At 48.7% G+C, this 23,167-nt stretch overlaps 2 long non-coding RNA genes across 2 annotated transcripts; both read left to right on the top strand.

The window, feature by feature from the left end:
* Nucleotides 1–1,251: 1,251 nt before the first annotated feature.
* On the top strand, nucleotides 1,252–4,486 carry LOC123375543. The gene is made up of 3 exons (XR_006581507.1): nucleotides 1,252–1,522; nucleotides 3,044–3,104; nucleotides 4,434–4,486. It is a non-coding gene; the product is annotated as an uncharacterized LOC123375543 (long non-coding RNA).
* A 4,683-nt stretch (nucleotides 4,487–9,169) lies between these two features.
* LOC123376457 lies at nucleotides 9,170–17,639 on the top strand. Its single transcript, XR_006581794.1, has 3 exons — nucleotides 9,170–9,308; nucleotides 14,704–15,219; nucleotides 16,919–17,639. It is a non-coding gene; the product is annotated as an uncharacterized LOC123376457 (long non-coding RNA).
* Nucleotides 17,640–23,167: the final 5,528 nt, after the last annotated feature.

Raw genomic sequence — 23,167 nt, 5'->3', positions numbered from 1 at the left:
CACTTGCAATGAATTATTTACTTGAACTGAATCCTGTGTGTGTGAATTCAGGGGCAGCAGTGGGGGCAAAGAAAGCTAACATCTTTTAAGACGGAGCTTGATGAATTTATGGAGGGGATGGTCTGATGAGATTGACTACAATGGCTTATGGCCCATCCACGACTGCTACTAGCAAATATCTCCAACAGCTGGCGTTGTGACCTTCGAGGGGAGGGCTCCTAGTCACTACAGAGAATTCTTTCCCAGGTGTCTGGCTCTTGAGTCTTGTCCACATGCTCAGGGTCTCTCTGATCACCATATCTGGAGTCAGGAAGGAATTTTCTCCTAGGTCAGATTGGCAGAGTCCCTGGTGTTTTTTGCCTTCCTCTGCAGTGTGGGGCATGGGTCATTCGCTGGTTTGAACTAGATTAAATGGTGGATTCTCTGTAACTTGAAGTCTTTAAATCAAGATTTGAGGACTTCAGTAACGCAGCCAGAGGTTATGGGCCTATGACAGGAGTGGGTGGGTGAGGTGCTGTGGCCTGCAATGTACAGGTCAGACTAGATGATCATGATGGTCCCTTCTGGCCTTAAAGTCTATGAGTCTATGGATTTTCCCCAACCAATTTTGCTCATTCAAAATGGCAAAGGTAATTCCCACTTCCCAGGGGTGCTGCAAGGCTGAATTCATTAATTCTTGTAAAGTGCTTTGCAGTTCCACAGCCCCTCAGGATCTCAAAGTATTGTCACTGTTCTTTCATTGTCTCAATATTGTTGGAAAAGAGGGCGATGCTTGGAAGAGGAAAAGCAGGGAGGAGCATATGCAGGCAATCTTTAGAACTAATACTTTAACATTATTGGCTAACTACTGTTGTTAGGTATTTAGCTAGTTAGAACTTGGAGTGAAAGTTCGCTGCAGGGGCAGACGTTAGAGGGTGCCATACATGAAAGGGAACTAACTGTTCGCTCTAAGATATTCATCTGTCTGTTGTAGTGTCCCGTGTGTCAAGTACACAGCCTTCCTGGAGTAGCTGTTGGCCTGATATATTTGCTCTCACATATGCAATCGACATAAGTAGGAGAGAGAGAGATTCCTGTCTTAATGGCTCTACAAGCGTCCTGGACGACCAGCTGCTGCCATAGCGTTCCAAGCAGTGGGGGTTCGACTGAGTCTTGGGACCCTGTTCCTGCTTCCTCTGAAGTCAATGGCTCAGCTCCCATTGTGCGCAGCATGGCAGGATCGAACACTCAATGTCCGTGTGGTGGGTGTTTTCCAACCAATGTAGCAGCCGTGTCCTGCCTAGCGTGGGTCAGAAGTTCTTGAATGAGTCCATGTTAGCCAGGCAGACAGGTTACTGCGCACCTGGGCTGGGTCACTTGTGTTTCCTGGGATCATGTGATGCCAGAGGAGGATGGTGGAACCAGTTTTTCTGCTCTGGCAGTGGAACTGGGGAGGAGACAGTACAAAATGACAAGACAGGAACTGCAGAGCTACTGCTACCAACTAGAAACTTGGGAGGCCGCTTGCCTTTTTCCCTGCCAGGTAAGGCCACTTTCTTCTCCTCCTGGGGTCTTTCTGGGGATTTACAGCCTGGCTTTGTTACGTGGGAACTCTGAGCAGTGGGGAAATGCAGGGAGTGATCTAGGTCCCACTCTGTTTGATTTCAGGGACTGAGACACAGACATTTTTGCTTTGAATCCTGTTCTGCAGTACTCCCAGAGTGGGGAAATGGCAGTTCGGAAAGCAGTCCACCCGGACAAGCCTATAGCAGGGGTGGCTGTTATCATTTGCAAATTCTTTGTGCCCACAGGAAATAGCTAAATGCAGATTAGCATATTTGCATAGGCGTTATGAATATGCAGCTTTGTTTGATTTGGTCTGTAGGGCATTCTGGTTTGGCCTTTTACTTTGGTTCATTCAGCCTCAAGGGAAAACTGCAATTTGCCAATTACATGCTTATTGTTGCTGTCTGCTCACCCGCTGTATAACCCAGTAGTCTGGCGACGCGACTGCAGCCTTTTTAAAAATGATTTTGCAGCAAGTGGGGTGAGCACGAGAATGAGCTCGGGCGAGAACCGGCCAAGCCGGACCTGGCTTTGGAAATGGGTTAGAATGTCTGTTGCTTTCATCTCCGCCTCCACGCACACAGTCAAGTGCACGGCAATCGAGCATGAAAGCAAACAAGCCCGGCTGAATGCGTGACGCTGAGATCGGATCACGTTCACCAGGGTGGGGGGGGGGCATACCCCGCTCCTGGAGATCTCGCAGCTCTGACCTTTCCCAAGCGAGTGGAGACGTGTCAGATGCGATATGGGTGACTCCCAGGTGGACATGCTCAGCGCGGCAACTTTGGGCCTTTCCTGTTTGATCACCAAGAGCGGTTTCCATTCTCTGCTGATACAATATGCGGCTGTCCGGGAGGTGTGAGAAAGGGAGGACACTGTGACTGGCTCAGTCTGCTGGCTGCACCCACTTCCCAGGGGACTGATATGACAGTAAATCACTCAGAGTGATGCTGTAATGCTGTACCCCTGGGGGACCTCCAAACAACTAGTCTCACCCTTAACACTCAGAGACTTCCTGATTTTAAGGCCAGAAGGGACTGTTGTGATCACCTAGTCTGACATCCTGCATAACACAGGCTAGAGAACCTCCCCCGAGTGCTAATTCCTGCATTAAGGCCAGGCCTTCTGGCTGGGCTGGAGCACATCTTTTAGGAGGCCATCCAAAGGTGATTTAAAGACTTTCAGTGATGGAGAATCTGCCACAGCCCTAGGTGAGTTGTTCCACTAGTTAATTTACCCTCATTGTTGAAACAGGAATGGTTTCATTAACGCTGTATGCAGAGGGGTTCCATTAACCCAGGAAAATAACCATTCTGGAAGGTGTTAAAACATTCAGGGCTCATCCTTAACCTGCAGGTTAAAGGAAAGCAGAAAGGTGAGTGTTTGGGACCCAGAAACAGTCATTTTAATGCTGCAAAGCTCAGATCAATACTGAAAATCGCATAGTATTGTAACTTCTCTCTCTAACCCTATCCTTGTCTGGGGATGTCTCTCCTAGGTGTTCTGAATCGACGTGAGAGAGCCAGGTAGCTGCTGCAGGATGTCTTCCATCTTAAAGAGTGAGTGGCTTTGCATCCAGGCAGGGAAACCACAGCAGAATTGAGTCGTGAGCATGATGTGGGATAAAGGGGTGTTGTGGAAGTGAACACTCTTTCTCCATCCTACCTGCTTCAGGCCCAGAGTCCCATCAGTCCTCACACTCGCACGGTGCTAGACACTCCTCACGTCACATTGCTAACTGCACGGAACCCTGTGCTGTAGTCTCCGAAGGGAGCAGTTGGGTGGCTATCCGAAATCTCATTTGGGAAGACCCACTGCCAGTTCCTCTTTCCATCCCCCCAAGCTCTCCCTTTGTCCTTCTCCCGGAAATATTCCACTCTCCTCCCCATTGCCCAGGCTTGGAACATTTCACCTACATCTCTACTCTCATGTTGGCCGCCCACTCCCTATGGTCTTCCCAACCCTCTTGCCATAGCGATTATGTGGGGAGGGCGAGCGGAACATCTTGCTCCTCTGAGGGCTTGCGCACTGCAGAGGGGATCGTGTTCTGGTGCAAATGGAGGTGTTGCAGAAGGAAGCTCAAGTGGTAGGCACTGGCCTCTGTGGTGAATGGCTATTTTTTTTTAACCTCTTAGTATATTCTGGAAGGGTGGTGGGGTTTTTTAAATCTTCTTCTGAAGCAGCAGGGCTGGGCATGGCTGGAAATGGGACATGGGTGGGGTGTGCCAAGGCTCTAAGGTGGTACCAGGCATTCTGTCTCCCAAGGAGCTTGGCTGGCTGGTTCGTGCTCACATGCCCAGGGTCTAACTGATCGCCATGTGTGGGTTCGGGAAGGAATTTTCCCCCAGGTCAGATTGTCAGTGACCTTGGAGGGTTTTCACCTTCATCTGCAGCATGTGGGTGCAGGTCACATGCCAGGATCATGTGGGTTTATCTCACTTAATCATCTCCCTGCCATTGCAGGGGCCTCCAGCACTGGTGGGCCTCAGTCCCTCCTGTTCTCTGCCTGTGGCCTGCCATAGCCTCGTCTCCTGCTGGCTGTAATTCTATGGCCTCATTCTGGTTGCTGGGTTTAGTGGGAGGGAGTTGGGTCATGTTGGTGGCCTGTGCTACACTGATCAATTCGATGACCTTCTTAAACACAATCCCTCCTCATGGTAATGAGGCCCATGTCCCCTCTTGGCCTTTACTGGGCTGGAGTCATGTAGAAGCCAGGCACCGTCCTGTCAGTGGTACAGGATTGGGGGTCCCTTGCGCTCCTTGTCCTTTCATCCCTTTCTACCTCGTGCTTCGATGTGTTACACTTGGCACGCAGGCGGCGTGGGATGAGCTCCCTCTAGAGCTGGTGGGGAGTGCCAACTGATCTGTCCACTCATTCTCCTCCTCAGTGTTCGGAAGAGAAGACAAGAAGGATCAGGGAAAAGAGAAGGAGAAAGACAAGAAGGAAGAGAAGGAGAAAGACAAGAAGGAAGAGAAGGAGAAAGACAAGAAAGACGGAGACAAGAAAGACAAGAAAGACGGAGACAAGAAAGACAAGAAAAAGAAGAAGAAGGAAAAAAAGGTGAGGAACTAATGGAGAATTCCCACGTTCCGTGTGTTGTCTGGGCATTTTGGATTCCCCAACGCGGCGGCATGACTAAAGCTGCCATTTCAGTCCCTCAGAACCATTAAGGAATAACAATTTCGGAAAGTTTTCCTCCCCCAGCGTCCCCTCCAAACACAGCTGAGTGCCATTGCGGGTTGGGTTCGTGCGTGACAAAGGTTCCGTCAGCCTAGTGCTCAGGCTGTTGCACGTCCCTGGTGCTCATTGGGCAATCGGATGCCGTGATAGTCCCGGGTGCAATTCTATGAGCAGACTGTGTGGCCATGAGAGTCCCTTTGGGCCTTATGTGCTCTGAATCTCTGTGCACCTCCTAGCATGGTGGCCGTGTGTGTGTGTTACAGCTAGTACTGAGCATGGAGGAGAGGGGAGAGTCAGACAGGCTGTCTGATCATTGCCCCATCTCCTCCCTGCCGAGGGGCTCCCCAGGAACAGAGGAAGTGAGAGTTAACATTGTCCTATGTTGTAAAAGCAGCAAAACAAAATGCAAGTGATCTCTCTTCCTCCACCCAAGCTGCCAGCAGCAGATGAGCCAGGATGCCTCCGGACAGACATTGACCCCGGCTGGGAAGCTTCGTTCCCAGTGCAGTGGTGCTATCACCACTGTAGTCGTGAACCCTTTCTTCTTTGCCCCTTAGGGAGAGGGCGATGAAGATGACAGCAGCGACAGCAGCAGCAGCTCTGACAGTGATTCTGAAGAGGTAACCAGGAACTGATTAGTGCCTAGCAGATCTACTGGGCGGGGTTGTTTTTCCCTTGCTTTGGAGCAGAACATCCTTGTCCAGCCTGGGTCTGGTCACTGCTGTGGCAGTGTAAATTCTTTCCTTTCCTCCTCACGCCGTCTGAGAGATCAGCCTCTGCTGGCCCCTGCCAGTCAAGGGAAGGAGTCACAAAATCGCATGGGCGCACCGTAGGGAAGCCCTGCTGCTCCGATGTTAGTGCTGCAGCCGGAGTTTGCAGGTGGTTCTGGGGGCTTTTCTTCTTCCTTTTCCTGGAGGTGTGGTGTGCGTGGGGCGGCCACTACAGGGCATGAGAAGAGTTCAGAGTGAGGTGACTTTGAAAATACTCCCATGGGTAAGTCAGATCTGCTACAGGAGCTGCTGAGAATCAGCTCCGAGCGCAAGCCTAGAGCTTGCAAGCCCCGTTCTGCCTTTGGTACCCAGTGCGAATGCTAACAACACGTCCGCCATCTCGGAATGTTGTGAGCCGCTGGAAAAGAGGCTCCGCCCCTGAGGTTTTCTGACTGGCTGCCAGATTGGTGATCCACTTCCCCAACAATGCACCAGACACTCTCCTGAATTGTGTAATGTTTTTGATCTTAGAAGCCCTGGGGAACGACATCCCCAAAAGCCTCCGGTTATAAAGGATGCCTGAATGACAGCTAGCCATGCCATGTAAACAGCTACCCACTGGTCTCAGAAGCCCATCCAACCTCCCAGGAAACCTTGTGGTCTGGGTAATGTAGCCATCAAAAGATGATGTGCCACAATCACTCTTCCCGTCATAACTGCAGTGGGCTCAGTTCTGCCATTGGACTCATCCATGCCACTCCCATCGAAGTTGTGTGTCCTTGGAAGTCGTGTGTCTGTATCAAGGCAAAATTTGGCTAGTGGGTGATGCAAGCCCATTGGTTCTAGCCGAGGATGACTGTAGTTCAGTGTTTATCTATGCAGATCCCATGAGTGTGAGCAAGAGAGAGGGATGAGGAAATAGTCATCAGCTGCCTAGGCTCTGACACACCCTCTTGTTTCTCTTTGATTTATCCCCTAGGGTCACCATGGCGACAAGAAGAAAAAAGAAAAGGACAAAGAATAACTTCTGAGGAGCCAATGGAGGCCACGTTTGTGTTTCCTGCCTTTGCCCAGGTGCTGGGTAGTGTGAAGGAGAAGGGGATCAATCGTGAAAAAATGCACCTGGTGCTGAGGATGTTTCATCCAAATAAAGTTGTTTTAGTACTAAAAAGACAGACTCTGTTTATTGACCACAGTCAAGCTTCCCCCTCCCCACCACCATCTGCACGGAGCTGTCACTTCCCTCCTTTTAGCTTGTAACATTTTCAAAGCTCCGTACTAATAGTGGAGCAAATTTAATGCGGGTCACTGGACTGGGCACTGGACCGGGATCCAGGTGATCTGTATTCTGTCCCTGGCTCTGATCTACTGTGTGACCTTGGTCATGTCACCTCACATCCCTATGCCTCTGATTCCCCTCCCACCCTTTGTCTGCTTGTTAGCTCTTCAGGGCTGGGATTGTCTATTGCTATGTGCATGTACAGCACCTAGCACAATGGGGCCCTGATCTCAGCCAGGGCCTCTACCATAATACAAATAATAATGGCGTAAGCTCCATCAGAGCCAAGGGAGTATCACCAATTACACCAAGACTGAATTTAGCCCATGTACTTCTGCAGTGCAGACCTTCCCTGGGTTCCTGTGCAGATGGAATGACTGTGCACTGTCCCTGAAAGGCTATGGGATGGGTGAATATTGTTATCCCCAATGTATATAGCTGGGTGCTCACCTGAGACCATGGAAGGATCCAGGGATTCACCCAAGCGATCCTGCTGCCCAGTGCTGTGCTTAGCCCACTGGACTAGGCTGCTTTTGATTTTGCATGTGTTCCCTTTTCCCCTGTTCAGTTACTAATTCCTCCTCCTTCCAGCACTCACACAGCGCCTAAGGAAACAGCCAGCGTGGGAAACTCCTTTGGAAATCCAGACATCATGGTCTGTTATGGAGTTGTCAGTCAGAGACACCCAAGCACAAGCCAGATATTTCAAAAGGGCTCAGAATGTTCAAGGCTACCAGGCTATTAAAACCAAATCTGCTTTGAAATTTGCTTTTTTATGTTAAAGTGAAAAATGGGTAAATTTTGAATGTTTTGCTCTTTGAAAACTTAAACACGGGCTCAGCACCTAGGTGATTATCCAGATTATAGGGCAATCTTCAGCCAAAGGTGACACACACAGCTGACAGCTAACCCGCCCTGCTCCTGACAGCGTTTGAGTTATTTATGGCTATCCAGCCATATTCATATAACCACCACCCAAGGAGAGGGAGCTGCCATTAAAAATGAGGCATCACCTCCATCTACTGGTGAAGTGGGTTTCTTGCAGCTAATCTAAATGTTCCATAACCATTACCCCAGGGCTGTTTTGTAAGGCTTCCCTGGCAAGCCACATGGCTGCACTGTCTGAGACAATAAAAAAACATTAAAGAGGCCGAGCAGGCTGCTGGCACTTGGTGAGGTTTTTTTCCTGTGCTCTAATTGTTTACGTTTTGATAGTGTATCTCCATGCAGTTAGTACATTATGTATGTATGTCGTTAGTACATTATATAAATACTGTATAATTAATATGCGGTATGAGATACTGCAAAGATCTTACCTAACACACCACAGCCAGTTTCGAATGGGGAACACTGGCACCGATCTCCACTGGCTTTGCAATTTGGCAGCTGGCACGTTTAAAGACCACCAGTGGCAGCAGGAGCAAGTTTGAGCTAGGCTCCTTGCCCCCTCCAACCCATCTATATAAGGCCCTGATACTACAAAGTCTTATGCACCTGCTTAACTGACACTGCACTGACTAGAGGCTTGTCCACCTGGGGAAATTGACCAGAAAGCTATTGTGGAATAAACTGTTCCACATGCTAACCCCGAATAGCCGCTGCACTTTGACTTCACAACCTACCTTACTTCCTTGTGTCGATAAGCCCTTACTTTAGGGCTGGCCACAGCCCCTTCTAGTGGTGGGCATCCAGGAGCAGCTGGGGTATCAAATGTACCAGATCCCCTCCTTCCCTCCTTCTATTCCCAGTCCAGCCCTATGCTGAGGGGATTCAGTGTAGCACCACTGTGCCATTGCTGTGCCAGGCAGGGATATTCTCCATGAGGAGCCTTTCTAGTGTTGGAAGGAGTCCTTAGAGTAAGAGAACTAGGCCTTAGGTTTTAATACTGGTTGCAGTTTTTAGACTATAAAGTCTTAGGGGAAAAGATCATATTTTTGTCATGCATTTGTACAGCTGCTAGCACCATGGGGTCCTGATTCATTATCGGTGTCCATAGACACGACTGCAATACAAATAAATCGTACTAATCATCATGAATTGAAGAAACACCATTTTTACAAAATAAAGCAAGCGCTCTCCAAATGTGGATTATCCGTTTGCTTGTTTTACGATAAAAAGTATGTTTTACATTTACTTTGCTCAGCAAAGGGGGAAAAAAGAATTTGGTGCTAAAGTGGCTTTCAGACAAACAAGCGTTTAAAAGCCGGGATCACTGAGGTTTTATTTAAACCAAAGAACACAGCTTCAAATATTGTTTCCATGTAACAATGTATACAGCAGGATCTGAAACAGTCACCACAAACAGCAGGAAATATGTTACAAAATACTGCACTAATTATAGACTTTGGTGAAAAAAATAATAATATTCTAGAACAGGGGTGGGGTGCGGGGCAGGAGCTGAATTGCTTTCTCAGTGCACGGCAAGTAGCTGTGGTTTACTAAGCAAACACCAAGTCTAAAGGTTGTGCTTTAGTTATATTTAGGCTTGGATGGAGTCGATTTCTAACTGGTAAATGTCAATTTCACCATGCACACACAAATGGATGGAAAAAATATTTCCACTGATAATAATCAGCCCATGCTGAGAGGCAAGGTAAGTGAAATGCTGCTTGAGAACGCAGCGTTCGATTGAAGGATACTTACTGTGTATATTTTGACACGTGATGCTGACAATTTGTGGTTTACTGGTTATAAAACTTTAACTTTCTGACCTGCAGCAGCTACTGTCATTAAATGATTATTGTCTGCCTCCCCATCCCCGCCCCAATGTCTGATCCTTCCGTAATTCTGCACAACTGTGAACATGTAAATCGATAAAAACAAAAACAAATGCTGAAAAATAAACTGATGTTAGTTGTCAATATTATTACGAAAACAACTGCTTTCTCCCAAGCCTAGTTCTATTTTTTCAGATTAACATGGAGCCCTCAATAGAAAAGACCGTTACTCAGCATTCTCTGCTTCCACTTCAGCTTTCACTTCTAACATGCAGGACGTGTGGCAGAAGTCTGGCCTAAAGCCAAATATTTGATACATCCGAGCATTTTATGCTCAGCTGAGGCCTTACTCAAGGTCAATGGGCTTCTGCGGGGATACTTGCTGGCTTCAGGGTGCCTTTGCTTCATGCAGCCCTGAGGATGGCCCCGCCCCTTTGGTGATGGATTCTCCAGCAGCACAGACCCTGTGTCCAGAGAGTGCAGGGGCTGCTCCTCTGATAAGTCCCTCTGGGGACAACTGGGTGGGGAGCGGGCAGCAGGTTGTGCTGCAGCTCTGCACCCATCTCCCAGCCAGCAGCGGGCTCAGCTGCAGATTATTCTCCCTTGCCCCGCGGTGCAACATGGGTAAGGACTTAGGAGGCAGAGTCCCCCCTTCCCTTGGGGCTGTTCAGCTTCTCCCCCCCCCTTAATTCCAGCTGTGCCGAAAATCTGCCCAAACCCACTGCTCTGCTACGTGTGTACAAACACCACTGCTGTGGGGAAAGCAGGACCGGGCGCTTCATTTGTTTTGCTTTGACAAACCCAGCACAGTTCGAAGGCCGCTCGCCTCATGCTCGGCCCGCTGTATAATTTCTACGACTAAAGGCTTTTGCTCTGGCAAGCAGTGTAAGGTTTCCTGGCGTGTGAGTGAGGACTTTCTCCGGGAGCCATTGCTGTACATGTTCGTCTGCCTCAGGAGCTGAACCTGTCCCAAGGCCCCAGGAGCCCGATGGCCTTGGCTAGACCATGGCAAGGGCACAATACTGTCCACACTGTATTGCCAGGCATTATTTGCACCTTGGAGCCCCTGTGACAGACCAGGGCCTCATTGTGGTAGGGTGACCAGATAGCACGTGTGAAAAATTGGAACGGGGGTGGGGGGAAATAGGAGCCTATATAAGAAAAAGCCCCCAAAATCGGGACTGTCCCTATAAGATTGGGACACTTGGTCACCCTAGCTGTACAGACACAGCATGTGCAGCCCAGATTAGCATTGCACAGGGAAGGAGCAAAATCATTCAGTCGCTTTGCTTTCATTCAGAAAACATTTCTCCAGGCAATGACAGATTCCCTCTCCCCTCATATTCCAAGGATTGCTGTGGAAGTAGCCAGTTCCATTATTTCTGGGCCCCTGGATTACCAGGCATGACTCATGCATTTGGTTCAAATCAGAAGGATTTCTTCAGTGATTTGCAAACAAGAGAGATGATATTTAAAATGAATTGATGTCCCAGTTCACCCATGTGAGTAAACCCATGCTGGAATCCAGCTGAAGCCAATGGATTTAAACACTTGCTTAGAGTTAACGATGCACATCAGAGTTTTGCTGGATAAAGAGGCTTAACTGAATTGGGGCCTGAATAGGCAAAAACCATGCAAAACATTTTGCTCTTGCAAAACCTCACTTGCCTTGATGATTTTGTGAATGGTACCGAGTCTTGCATGTAGTTTTGTACTATCAGACTCCAGTGCATGAGTAAAACCCATCCACTCCACAACCATTTGGTAAACTCAGCTAATGCCCTGTAGATCTCTGATCAAGAAAGGTTAGGCTTTTATTGAGGCCTTCATTTAACACCCAGCTCTTATATCGTGCTTTGCAAAGAAGGTCAGTGTCATTAGCTCCTTTTTACAGGTGGGAAAACTGAGGCAGAGAGAGGGATGTGGCTCCCACAGCAGACCAGGGAATTGAACCCATCATGCCTGAGTCCCAATCCAGGGCTCCATCCTTTAGGCAACACTGCCTCATTCATCAATGCACTTAATCAGGTGTCGAAGTGCCTGAGTGGTCCCCCTGGGATGCCTCAAAGTGCTCTGCTGGCTCCGGGCCTTATAAAGAAGGAACTTTGTGAAAAAGAATGATTGTAGCAACCAGAAGCCACGTTACGTAAGGCTCCTGGGTGGGGTGTAGGAAGGAGAACAACAAGAGAAACCGGCAGAGCTATAGTTACTTAAGTCCCATCCTGTTTACATATGTTCACTCATATTTATATAACACTAGTGTTACCGCACTAGGCTCCCTTTAGGAGTGAAACGTGGGATATGGGCCTGTCACTGGGCGAGGCCTCTCTCCAGCCCCAGTGCATGCGCTGCCACGCCCAGCCTCAGCCAAGGAGGTTTCTCTCTTTAACCAAGGTTCTTACACAAACAGAAACCAGTCTGAACTCTGTCCTCGGCCCCAGGCTTCACAGCCGCCCCTGCCAGTCCCAGGGGTCTCTGGCCCGGCTCCAGGGACTCACCACAGGAGCTCACTCCACCCCAGCAAGGCTTTCCCTCCCCAGGGCCCAGCCCGTCTCGGTCCTTCCTCCTCCAGCTGCCCACCAGCAGCCATTTATAGGCCTGGGATAGCCCTGCCCTCTTTAATTAGCAGGACTGGGCTGACCTGGCTTGGTCCAGGGGCACTGGGCTCAGTCTGTCCAGAGGCAGCAGCTACCCTGTCACACGTCTCCAGCCGGGAAGGCCTAGCGGGCTCCTGGGCGCAGCTGGATAGCGCCATGTCTTGAAGTAGCCCTGCAGGAAAATCCCCCGTACTAGGACTGTGTGTAAAGAGGAACCATTGTGTACATTCAAGTGATCTCTCATGCTCTGCTTCTCATCTATCTCTCTAGGGTATTTAGATGGCCCATCACTGGAGTACCTGAGCACTTCACAGTCTCCAGTGTATTTCTCCTCACAACACTCCAATGCATGGGGCAGGGCTATTATCTCCATATTATAGCTGGGGAACAGAGGCCTAGTGATGCTAAGAGACTTGCCCAAGGTCACAGGAAGCCTGTGGCAGAGCTCTCTCATATCACTGTAAAGACCAACGCTCTAATCCCTGAGCTATGGAGCCAGGGCCCAAGTGCCCTCAGCATGGGGTGGAGGCTGGTTCCAGCCGAGGAGCAACAAGCAAGCGATTGCAACTGCATGGAATTGGGGCTTCAGAATCCAGTGCAGGCCATAGGTGCATCTGGAGGTCGCTAGAGAGGCAGAGCTTGGGCTTGGAATGGGAGAGAGACTGTGAGTCCCCGCTACCTTCTCTGGCAGCTGATTCTAAGAGTTCTTTTCTATGTGGACTAACCCATTACAGGCAGGGAAGCCTTTTGTTTACTGAGACACAGTAAAGTCTCAGCCACTGGAGGTATTTGCATCCCTGAACATAGAGCACATGGCTAGTTCACCTCAGCCACCGCACACACAGTCCATTATTTCCTCTCACCTGTAATAAAAAGCTCTGGGTTTTACAAGGGAGCAGGGAGAGATGCCACTGAATCTGCCAGCTCAGTGAGAAAAGAGTGCTGGACATCTCTGGATAGGATGCAGATGATGGAGTCTTCCACAGGTACAAGACAAAACCAAGTTGGAGGGGACTGACTGCTGCAGGACCTGTGGATGGTGGATCAAGGAGCATGGTGTGGGGATCTCCCAGGACATGGCTAATTTAGGATGAGCATCTAAACTTTTGAATGTTTATCTGAGCCACATTTCAACCCTGCAACGGTTTCCCACATTACCATCTTCCCAGCGTGCAGTGTGCTTCAGGAGAATTTGTTGTGTGCTTTGACTGCTTGGTGTTTACGAGGAGAGGACACTTGTTTACTATGTCCTGCGCTCCATAGCCTTGCAATGCCAGCGCTGAGGGTTGGATACATTTTACAGTCCTTGCAATTCAAGAAGCAGGGGTAGGATTATTTCAAGGGGGAAAGGAGAGGTCAGCCTGAGAGTCTTGATCTTTGAAGGTGCGCAATACATCGAACTAACTCAACAGCAAAAGCACCTGGCCTGGCTCCCTGCTCCAGATTTTATGCAGCTGAACAACTGCTGAGTTTGGCTCCCTCTTGCTATACACAGACCATCTTTGCTTGGGTGGGAGAGAGCGAGGTCATTTTGCTCTAGAGTTCCCATTACTCACACACCTCAATGGCACCACTGAAACCTGCTATATTCTGGGAAGCTCAACTGCCTGATTTAACTCTCGTTCACTCACCGCCAGTGCAAGGTTCCATTCAGGGATCCTTTGGCCATACACTGGAAATGTCGAGACGAGAGGTCTGTCTAAGGCTGCTCCTACATCACAGATGCGTGAACGTTCCAGCTCCTTTTCTGGTGTCCCTCTCTGCTTGATAGAACCCAGGACTAGGCACCCAGGTGACAAGGGAGGGCCTGCCTCACGGTATTCCAATGTGGGGTATTTGAAGATTTGGCACTCTTGAGGGTCTCCCAGTTCAAGGTTCATCCTTTCTAGCTTCACTGATGGCAGCTGATCCTCCTCTACTGCAAGGGTATCACAAAGCCTCAAAGCAAGCCCCCCAGGTGGCTAACTACTTCCAGTGCCATCAGAACTCTTACAGCACGTGACAAAGATCAGCCAATGAGTGAGGTCTGCCAACGAAAAGGTACGTTGCAGTTCGGCAAAAGGAAGTGTCCATTTTTTCTGTGCTCACTAAAGCAGTGGTTTTCAACCTTTTTTCCTTTGCAGACCTGTCAAAAATTTGACTGGAGGTGCGGACCCCTTTTGAAATCTTAGACATAGTCTGTGGACCCACAGGGGGCCGCGGACCACAGGTTGGAAAATTGCTGCTCTCAAGTAACTCTTAACGGAGGCAGAAAACGATCCATGTTATCGTCAGAATTTTTTGTTCTGAGAATCCCAACCTTTGTTTTATTACCCACTCTAAACCCTGTTTAATTAGGTAGGTAATTTGTTCCCTCTTGGTAGGAAACACCAAAGTCTTTTTTATTGTCTGAGCTAAACAATAAGAGAAAACAGAACTCGCTTCTTGTAGCTGAAATTTCTGCTGCCTTTTTCGCTCCTGGAATGTCAATCATACCTTGTGGTGCTCTCCCATCCCCCCCATAATATATCTTTCTAAGGTTTTTGCATGTGGTTATAACACTCTTTTTTTTGTTAGATACCAACGATAAGATGCCCCCTAGTTTTTCTCCAATGCACTGTGCCCAGGGCTTGTTTTTGTCAACTTTTCTAGGAGAATCTGAAATACTGTTTAACAAATTGTCTTTTTCCTACAGTTCTTTATTGGATTCCTGAATTTGGTCTCTCGGAAGAATGGAGACGTCTCATGATTTCTAAAGCTGAATACCACATTTTTAAAATCCACCAGGGAATGAAGGCAGGTTTGTCCCCTTTGAGGAAATATCCAGGAAGGTTCGTGTTCTGTTCCAGGGGATTTGCTGGGAGAGGTTTCACTATGACAAGATCCAGATGGAGTCACCTCAGTGGAAAAAAACAACCGGGTCCCCTTTAAAAGGCGACTCTTCAGTGTGTTATAAAAGCCGGTGTGCTGGTTAGCGATCTGATTGAAGACAGCCATGAGTCACTTACACAAGCATGATTCACCTGAAAGTCTAAAGTACAGGAAGAGGAACATGCAAATAAAACGGGCAAAAAAGCAAAGTCACAAAGGAAAAGGAACCAGATCCCAGGGCTGCAGAAGCGGCGATGTGTTGCTAAGGCACATCCGGGCTTCCAAAGCCTGAGGACTCTGCACTGGCCGCCTCCAACATTCCTAGCCACACACTATGCAGGTGGGTATTTATGGTCTGAGCAGGGACAAAGAGGAAGCCTAGCGTGTCCACACAGGGGATTTTGGGCCTCCAGTGAGGTCTAATGTAGTTCACCGTCACTCTGGTGTGTATGTTAATACTAGAGCTGGGAGAAAGTGAAGGGTTTGGGGGGTTTTTTTTTCATGCCATCTCAAGCAAATCGTATCTCCAATCTCTACCTGGAAATGTTGCTTTTCCATGAAATTTCAGCCCAGCTAATGTGTTCTCCCCCTCCCCCCGAATCGTGCAAAAGCACAAGAAGCCACCTGTGCGTGGAATTCTGCACAGACGCAGAAGCGGGACAGCGGTTACCGTTGGAACGTTTCCTTTGCACGGAGGGCCCACCAACGGGAGTAAGGCTTGGGCAATCTAGCTCTTCCTGGGCCAAATTCGCCACAGTGACTCCGCTGACTTCAATAGGCTACTGCAGATTTACACCTGAGTGAACTAAGAGCCACGTTTGGCCCATTATGTACACACACCGCTGACTACACGCATACATTGGGCATGTGATGGAGACGTATGGGTTGCTCCACCTTATGCGGGGGACCAGCCTGCTCCTGTCAGCTCCTGGCTGAGGGGATCACAGAGGTGGCTTAAAGACGCTTTGCTCCCCCCACCCCATCCTGCCCTGTGCATAGCTTAGTGGGAGCAAAGGCACTGGCTCTTTGTATTTAGTGGCTCGCCTGGTAAATGAGCTCTTCCTTGGCAATCGAAGCAGGTTGTTTTAATGGAGACATCACTCCAAAGACTTGGCCATCTGTTCAGTCTCCCCGCCACATGCTCCACCCACCCACTGTTCACAGTTTCGCTAGACCAAGCCAAAGGCAGGTGGGGAGGGAGCCCATGTGCGGGCTGGTGATGTGTACCTTGCTGGGAGTCATGAGGCCTTTGACGGGTGAGTGGGAGCCCTAGCACCATCCCAGCAGCCTCATCCCCCACCCCGTCTCCTGATCCGACTGCGCCGAAGAACCTCTCCGGCTTTATTCACATGCCCAAGCCCCGCCGTGTTTTCCAGCTGAGAAGGAGTATGGGTTCTGTAGAGTGGGGGATGAGTCTATTGACCCTTAGCTGAGTCACGGACCAAAGACATTAAGAATCACTGGATTCGATGCCTCAGGCAGCCCTCTGTTTATTCAGTCAGCTGTGGTAAGATTGTCATCCAGCCAAACCCAAGCCTAGCATACAAGAGGCATCGCTGGGCATCTGTGTTCAGCACACACCCTTCCCTGGACTTCCCACGCAGATTAGTCCTGCTAGAGCAATCTGCGCAGGTAGGGGGTGTCGTTGCCTTTGCTAATCCTGGGGGCATATATGTGCAACTAGATTCACCTCGTCCTGATCCCCTGGGATGCTCCATAATCTCCCTGGGTTCTTACACAGATCCCATGCCGGCAGCGGCTCTGAATGGAGAGAGTCTTTCAACAGCCCTGTGAGGCAGTGAAGTGCTATCACCCCCAATCTACAGGTAGGAAACTGAGGCACACAGCGAGAGATTAAGTGACTTGCCTGATTCTGTTGTCACACTGGTGTAAATCAGGAGTAGCTCCTCCAAAATCAGTGGAGTCCCACTGGTGTGGACGCAGAGCAGAAGAGGGCCCTTGTTTTAGTACTTAATTTGTGATTTGCAGGGGCGGAGGCTGTCTTGCGAATCAAGCTTAACAGGCACTTCTGTTCACAGCATTGAGCACTTGCTCACTGGTGCTGATCCTGCCAGGATGAGGGGAGCAGAGCTGGACCATCCATAGGCCTCCCTGATCCTGCTGGGTTGTGCTGCTGTGGCACAGTGACCTGCTCCGAATGATCTCTTAGCTAAACGCATCCTCCAAATATTGTAGGAGCTCAACATTTGGGGTGCTGGAGAGCCCCTCTCACCCCCTGCCTGCCAGAGTCCCATGTGGAGATGGCAGCTCTGGGCTAGGCCTACTGACTATGTATCGAGCCAAACCTGCCCAGAAACACAGCGAAGTGATGGCAAAACACCCACTCAGCCCATCTCTGTGCAGACAGGAAAATGCAACTGAGATTCATGGGCCAGAGCCTCAGCTGCTGACTTCAGTGGAGCTCCAGTGATTTATATCAGGCTCCGTTAGTGCAGCTGGAACAGGAGCTGAGGAATTGTCTCCGGTAAATGTGTACGTACAGCCCCTGGCACCGTGGGCCCCGATCACAGCTAGGCCCTCTCGACACTATGATATAAACCATGAGGATTATGGAATGACGAATGAACTGGGCTTCACTGTGTGAAGGGGAAACGCCAATGACATACACAAGATGCTCTAATCCAGGGGTTCTCACTACAAATTTTTTGGTGGCCTCAGAATGCAGCCATCAACTCTTGCTGGTGGCTGCTCTGGCAATTTTTCCTAAAATACTTCATTAACTTTAGGAAAAACAAATCAATATGCACATACACATGCCCAAATCATTGTAATTTGTCTATGTAGGGTTGTTGGTTTTTTTGCAGACTCAATAATAAAAATAATGTACAGTTGTCTCTATTCTTTACTGGACCTAAACAGAACAGAAACACAGGTAAGGTGCTTTGCACGTTCTTGTCTTTTTTCTTGTTGTTTCTTTTGGGTTGTTTTTTTTTAAAGACTTGCTAGCTATAAGGAAGTCTGCTGCAAAAAGTGATATATGTATGTTTGTTAATATCACTTTTCACAGCAGACTTGGCAAGCTCAGGGACAAATGAAGCCTTGGATGGGGAGGTGGGTACAGAGGCAGTGGGGGCATGGGGCACTGGGGGAGACAGTGGGGACCAGAGGTGATTGTGGGGGTGAGCTCGGGCCAGAGCCCACCAGCAGGCAGCCAGGGAATGGAGCCCACAGCCCACACCCCCGGGAAAGAGCTTGGGGACAGAGCCTGAAGCCCCGTGGCTGGAGCCTGCCACCTGTCACCCCAGGGCTGAAGTCTAACCCCACCACCCCCAGGAAGGTAGGGAACTCACTGACTGCCTGCTCCTGCAGCTTGTGTCTCCCCAGAGGAGGGTGGGGCCCAACCACTCTGGTGGCCCCTGGGGAGGGGGCCGCTGCTTTGCCCTCTACCTCCCATCACTGCCCAGGAAGCTGTGGCCGCAAGAAAAGCTCCTGGTGGCCGCATTTGAGAAATGCTGCTCTAATCACTAAAAAGAACGAGGAGTCCTTGTGGCCACAAGGACTCCTCGTTCTTTTTGCTGATACAGACTAACACGACTACCACTCTGAAACCTGGCTGTAATCACTGTATCCAATTGCGAAGAAGAAAGAACCACTAGAAGCATCTGAAGTGTCAGAGCAGGGTAAATACTGCAAATACATTTCATAACAATCTCCCTGAAGTGACTAATGAGTCAGCTGTGGCCATGCCTGTAGCCCTGCTGTGTTCACTTTCCAGGAACTCTCAAGAGGTCACATTTTTATTCACATGAATGCCCACGGAGAGCACGTGCTAAGCTTGCAAGCTGGAGTATTCACACCCAGAGAGTTTAATAATAGATGGGAAGCTGCTTCAAAGGACGGAATTCCTTCAAGCCCTTCACCAGATCCCTGGCACAGAGGCAGCTAAAGGAGCCAGATGTGGATCTGAGCCATGTTGCCAGGACCTTGGATGAACGCACAGTTCCTCTATGTGGCTGGGAGGAGATGAAATCTGATGTTTTTTCTAGGAATGATGTCACTTCAGGCAAAGTCCATGCGATTTAGCAAGGAAAAAGATTAACATTTTCTTTAATTCCCTAATCCTATTTATCCGATCCCTCTTACTGAGAAGGTCAGAGCTACAGGGGCTTCTTTGAGTTCTTCTCCAGACGATAAGACATTCAGGGACTTGAAACAATACCACTGAACATACATGACTATTCACAGCTAATCAACAGCTCAAATTTGGAATATCAAACACTTGCAGCAAATTGTCTGTGATCAGCCCAAGAGAGAACAACATTCACATCAAAATTCAAGTGCTTTCAAATTGTCGTGATACATGGAATGCCAGCCTGTCACAAAGAGGAGGCTTTTATTAAATAAAATGACTGCAACTATAGACACAAGCACACAGGCTTCCACGCAGGTGGTCTTTATTTACCAGGGCTTGTCTGCATCTCTATATGGCAACCAGAGAAATCTAGTGGTTGAATTCTATACTGCAAGTAAATGTATCGTTACACAAGAAACAAATACACTCCAGGGACATGAGCCACTTGCAGACACCCTGGCAGTGGAGAAAAGGGCTAAATGAATCATGCCAATTATTTGCTGCCAATTATTTGCATGTATTGGGATTAAAATAATTGGTTACGCCAACTGTTAAATTAACCCTTAAAAAACAATGGTTACAGACACTGAAGTTTTCTGATTTCCAGTGCCTTCAATATGGGGAAGACAGTTCTTTCATTGCTGCACAATATCTTCAATCTAGCTTACTCCCAGGAAATGTAATAGACAAACTAGAAGCCATGAGGTACTCAGATATGATGGTGATGAGGATCACACAAGAAGATGGGTAGATAGATGGGGCGTGTGTGGGGGGATAGCTAGATATTTAGGTCGATAGGTAGGGGCGTGTGTGTGGATAGATAGATAGATAAATAGATAGGTGATTAGATAGATAGATAGATAGAGCCTATAGCTTATTTGCTGAATAGAGATACAGAAACAGGGATCTGCTTTCCTAAAAAGTGACTGAAAATTTATTTCTATATTATCTGTTCCAGTTCAGTATATACCTATTTAGCTGTCCAAGGTGCTCACTGAAGACTTCCTAGGACTGCTACCTTCACAGGCATTGCCTTTAGCTTTGTGCTGTTAAATTCACCTCTGCCCGCATTCCTCTTAATCATGAGCTTGTTAAATTATCTACACCCAGTTGTGATATCAGATTTCATGTACACACATAGGGGCCAAATTCATCCCTGGTGTCACTCCACTAACTCCAGTGCAGCACCAGGAACAATCTGGACCATGTTATCCTGGATAATAGCATGCATGCACACTGATTACGTAGACAACATCTGGGGAGAAAGGAGTCAGTTAAGATGGTAATGATTACACGAGTTCTCTACCCTAAACTGGCTCTGGACTGTGCCCCATATTAAAATTCCTACTGTGCTTTGCAAGTATCACCTAGTAAATCAATGTAATTTGTATTGTGTAACCCACTGTGCAAAACAAGAAGTCCTCACTCAGTTGGTTAATGATGGCATGGTCACTGCTGGGTATTTAAGGTGGTTTTTAAAATTACACTGAGTCAGGCCAAGAAAGTCAGTGAAAGGAACAGGAATTTGATGTCAGGAAAGTGGCTGCATTTGGCTTTCTATGATATGAAGATAAAACCATCCAGTGTGGGGTTAGGGGAAACGGAAACAAAACTTTTCAGCAATGAACGGTCTGAGTTCTGGCTGATTGCCCTGCCATCCAATCCGTGACCAGCAGGAAGAAATCAGCTGTGAAGGAGACTGGGCCAGAGGTTCAGAAATTCTTAAAGGGACCCTTTCCATATGGAGACGGTCTCCCTGAGAGAGGATGTATTACTGACTGCACAGGGTACAAGCCAAGCGTGACGGGTCCAGCTAATCTATGGCTTTGGTGCACATGACCCTATTTATTAGGTTGTAACCAACAGCAAAAAATAGCCCAAACCAACCTGCAGGCCTGCTTCAAAGCCATGACCAACCCCACACCTGTGGCTGTGCTCAGGGTTGAATGACAAACGGTTAACCAAAGGAACCCCCCTTCCCTCTTTCTCCAGTGCATCACTAATTATTTCAGCAATGGGCACAGTATTCCCATACCCCATAGATCCCTCTCAATTTAACCCCCACCTGGAGCATGTGTTGAGAACTGCCGAACTACGGTCCCTCTTGCTAAATGAAGGAGCGAGCAGGAGGGGAGATCTTCCATTCAAACCCTGGGCACAGCCTTAGGTGTGGGGCTACTGAGGACATCGCCAGCAACAGCAGTGTCATGAGAGATGGGACTAAGTAGCCCTGGATGCAGAGAACAGGACCTGCCACTTTTGGCAACCGCATGATGATCAGGGATATATTTCCTTTCCATTGAATATGCATTCAGTGGCGTGGACTATTGACCAGGGGCAGGTCAATATGAGGGAAGACCGTTCCTTTGCTCTGCATGAATTTCCCACCCCACACGCGGTCCCCAAACATACCTAGTGGGAGGAACAAATGCATCTGAAAAAATATCTTGGGATGAAGCTTGTTATATTCTCAGTAGTTACCCCTGCTCTTAGGGCTAGCCGACAAATGGAACAGCATGGGTAGCAGATACCTAATATCCGACCTTTACATAAAGGCTTTGATTTTCTAGTGCTGCTTGCTGTTCTAGCCCTGGATCTGCCTAAAGAATCAGTGTGCTGGTGTCTGTTGCCACGGTGACTGAATATTGTCCCCGTTCGTCTGGTTGAAATTATAACAACATCTACTAGCTCCTTTGTGCTCCACGCTAAGTGTAACTTTAAATGCCAAAGGGCACAGTCCTCCACCCAGTTATAAAACACTTGCATTACATACACTCGGAGATGAGATCTGGTGAGCAAATTCCATGCACTCACAACCTATCACACAGTCGCTCTGCCGTCTTTATAGGGTTGGTCTGGTCCGATCTGCAATGGCTATTTCTAATTCATCCAGTGAATAGAGCCCCGTTTTCTGCATTTGGAATACCTGGGAACAGGTGGAGGTTTCCAGACATTTAGTCATTATTTCTATTTATTTGATTAGGTTTTTCTTTTGTTTGTTTTTTTTTAAATTTTTTTTAATTTTTTAACTCAGGGAGCCCACAAGGAACAGACAAACCTCCTCCTCCAAGCAGGTTGAATATGCAAAAATACTTTATATAATGTACGATTTGCTGAGCTGCAGAGAGTACAAGAAAGTTAATATGGTTCTGTCATTTCCTCAGGAATGCATTATATAAAACTGCCTTTGCCACACAATTATACTGTCGAATGACAGGAGACTAGATTAATAGTTCTTCAGGCTTGACAGAACACCACATGGCCTTCATGCCCCACACAGAGACACATGAATATATATGAAAAAATGTCATTTGACTATGTATCTATACATTTCTAATCCTGTTCCAGTGGAGGGGAAGGATGGCTTGATGACTACAGAACTGGACTGGTATGATCTGGATTCAATTCCCAGCTGTGGTGGAGACTCCTGTGTGGCCCGGAGGAAATCTCTTGATCTCCCTGGGTGTCAGTTTCTCATCTGGATAACGAGGATAATATAAGGCTTATTTTCTCCCACCCTCTGTCTGTCTTGTCTCTTTAAACTGCAAACTTTGGATCAGGGATGGTCTCCTCCGACCACAGTAAGTCTTTGCAGGAGCTGGCATGAGACTGCTTACAGCTCCAGGAGCTCCTGCGATGCAAACAAGAATATGCAACACGAGTGCGTAACACGAGCAATACATGCACCCTCATCCTTATTTAATATAATGCTTTTCTCGCGCTCTCTCGGTACATTCTGTACATTCCTCAGCCCGCATGTACACACGTCTCCTCAGCGCCAATGAACTCCCCGAAGGGAGCCCAGCCCTGCTCCAGCCGGCAGCCCCTTGCAGCCGAGCCGGGGGACCTGGGCGCAGGCAGGGACACCGGCGTTGCAAGCCGAGCACTTGCATAATGCAGCCAGTGCCCTCCCGGGTGGTCTGTTAGGCACCAGCCCAAGCAGCCTGCGCCGCCCCAAGGGGGGTGCTGCAGGCGGGCGCGGGGGTCAGTGACTCCTCCCCTCCCCCGTTGCAGCCCCCCCAAGGCCCCTGTCTCTCCCTCCAAGCAAACCCCAGCCCCTCGGTTATGAAACGCAGCCTGCAAGGTCTGTTTCGCAACAGGGGCGGGCCTGAGCCGGCCGCCAATGGGCAGGCGCCGGAGCCCCATCACATGGGGGGGGGGGGGGGCTGCTCCAGATTTTACGTAATGTAGTTTT

This window comes from Mauremys mutica, chromosome 8 (assembly GCF_020497125.1).
Source record: "Mauremys mutica isolate MM-2020 ecotype Southern chromosome 8, ASM2049712v1, whole genome shotgun sequence".
Lineage (NCBI taxonomy): Eukaryota > Metazoa > Chordata > Testudines > Geoemydidae > Mauremys > Mauremys mutica.
The sequence above is the reverse complement of the archived record's forward strand: the minus strand, read 5'-3'. Positions and strand labels throughout refer to the sequence as shown.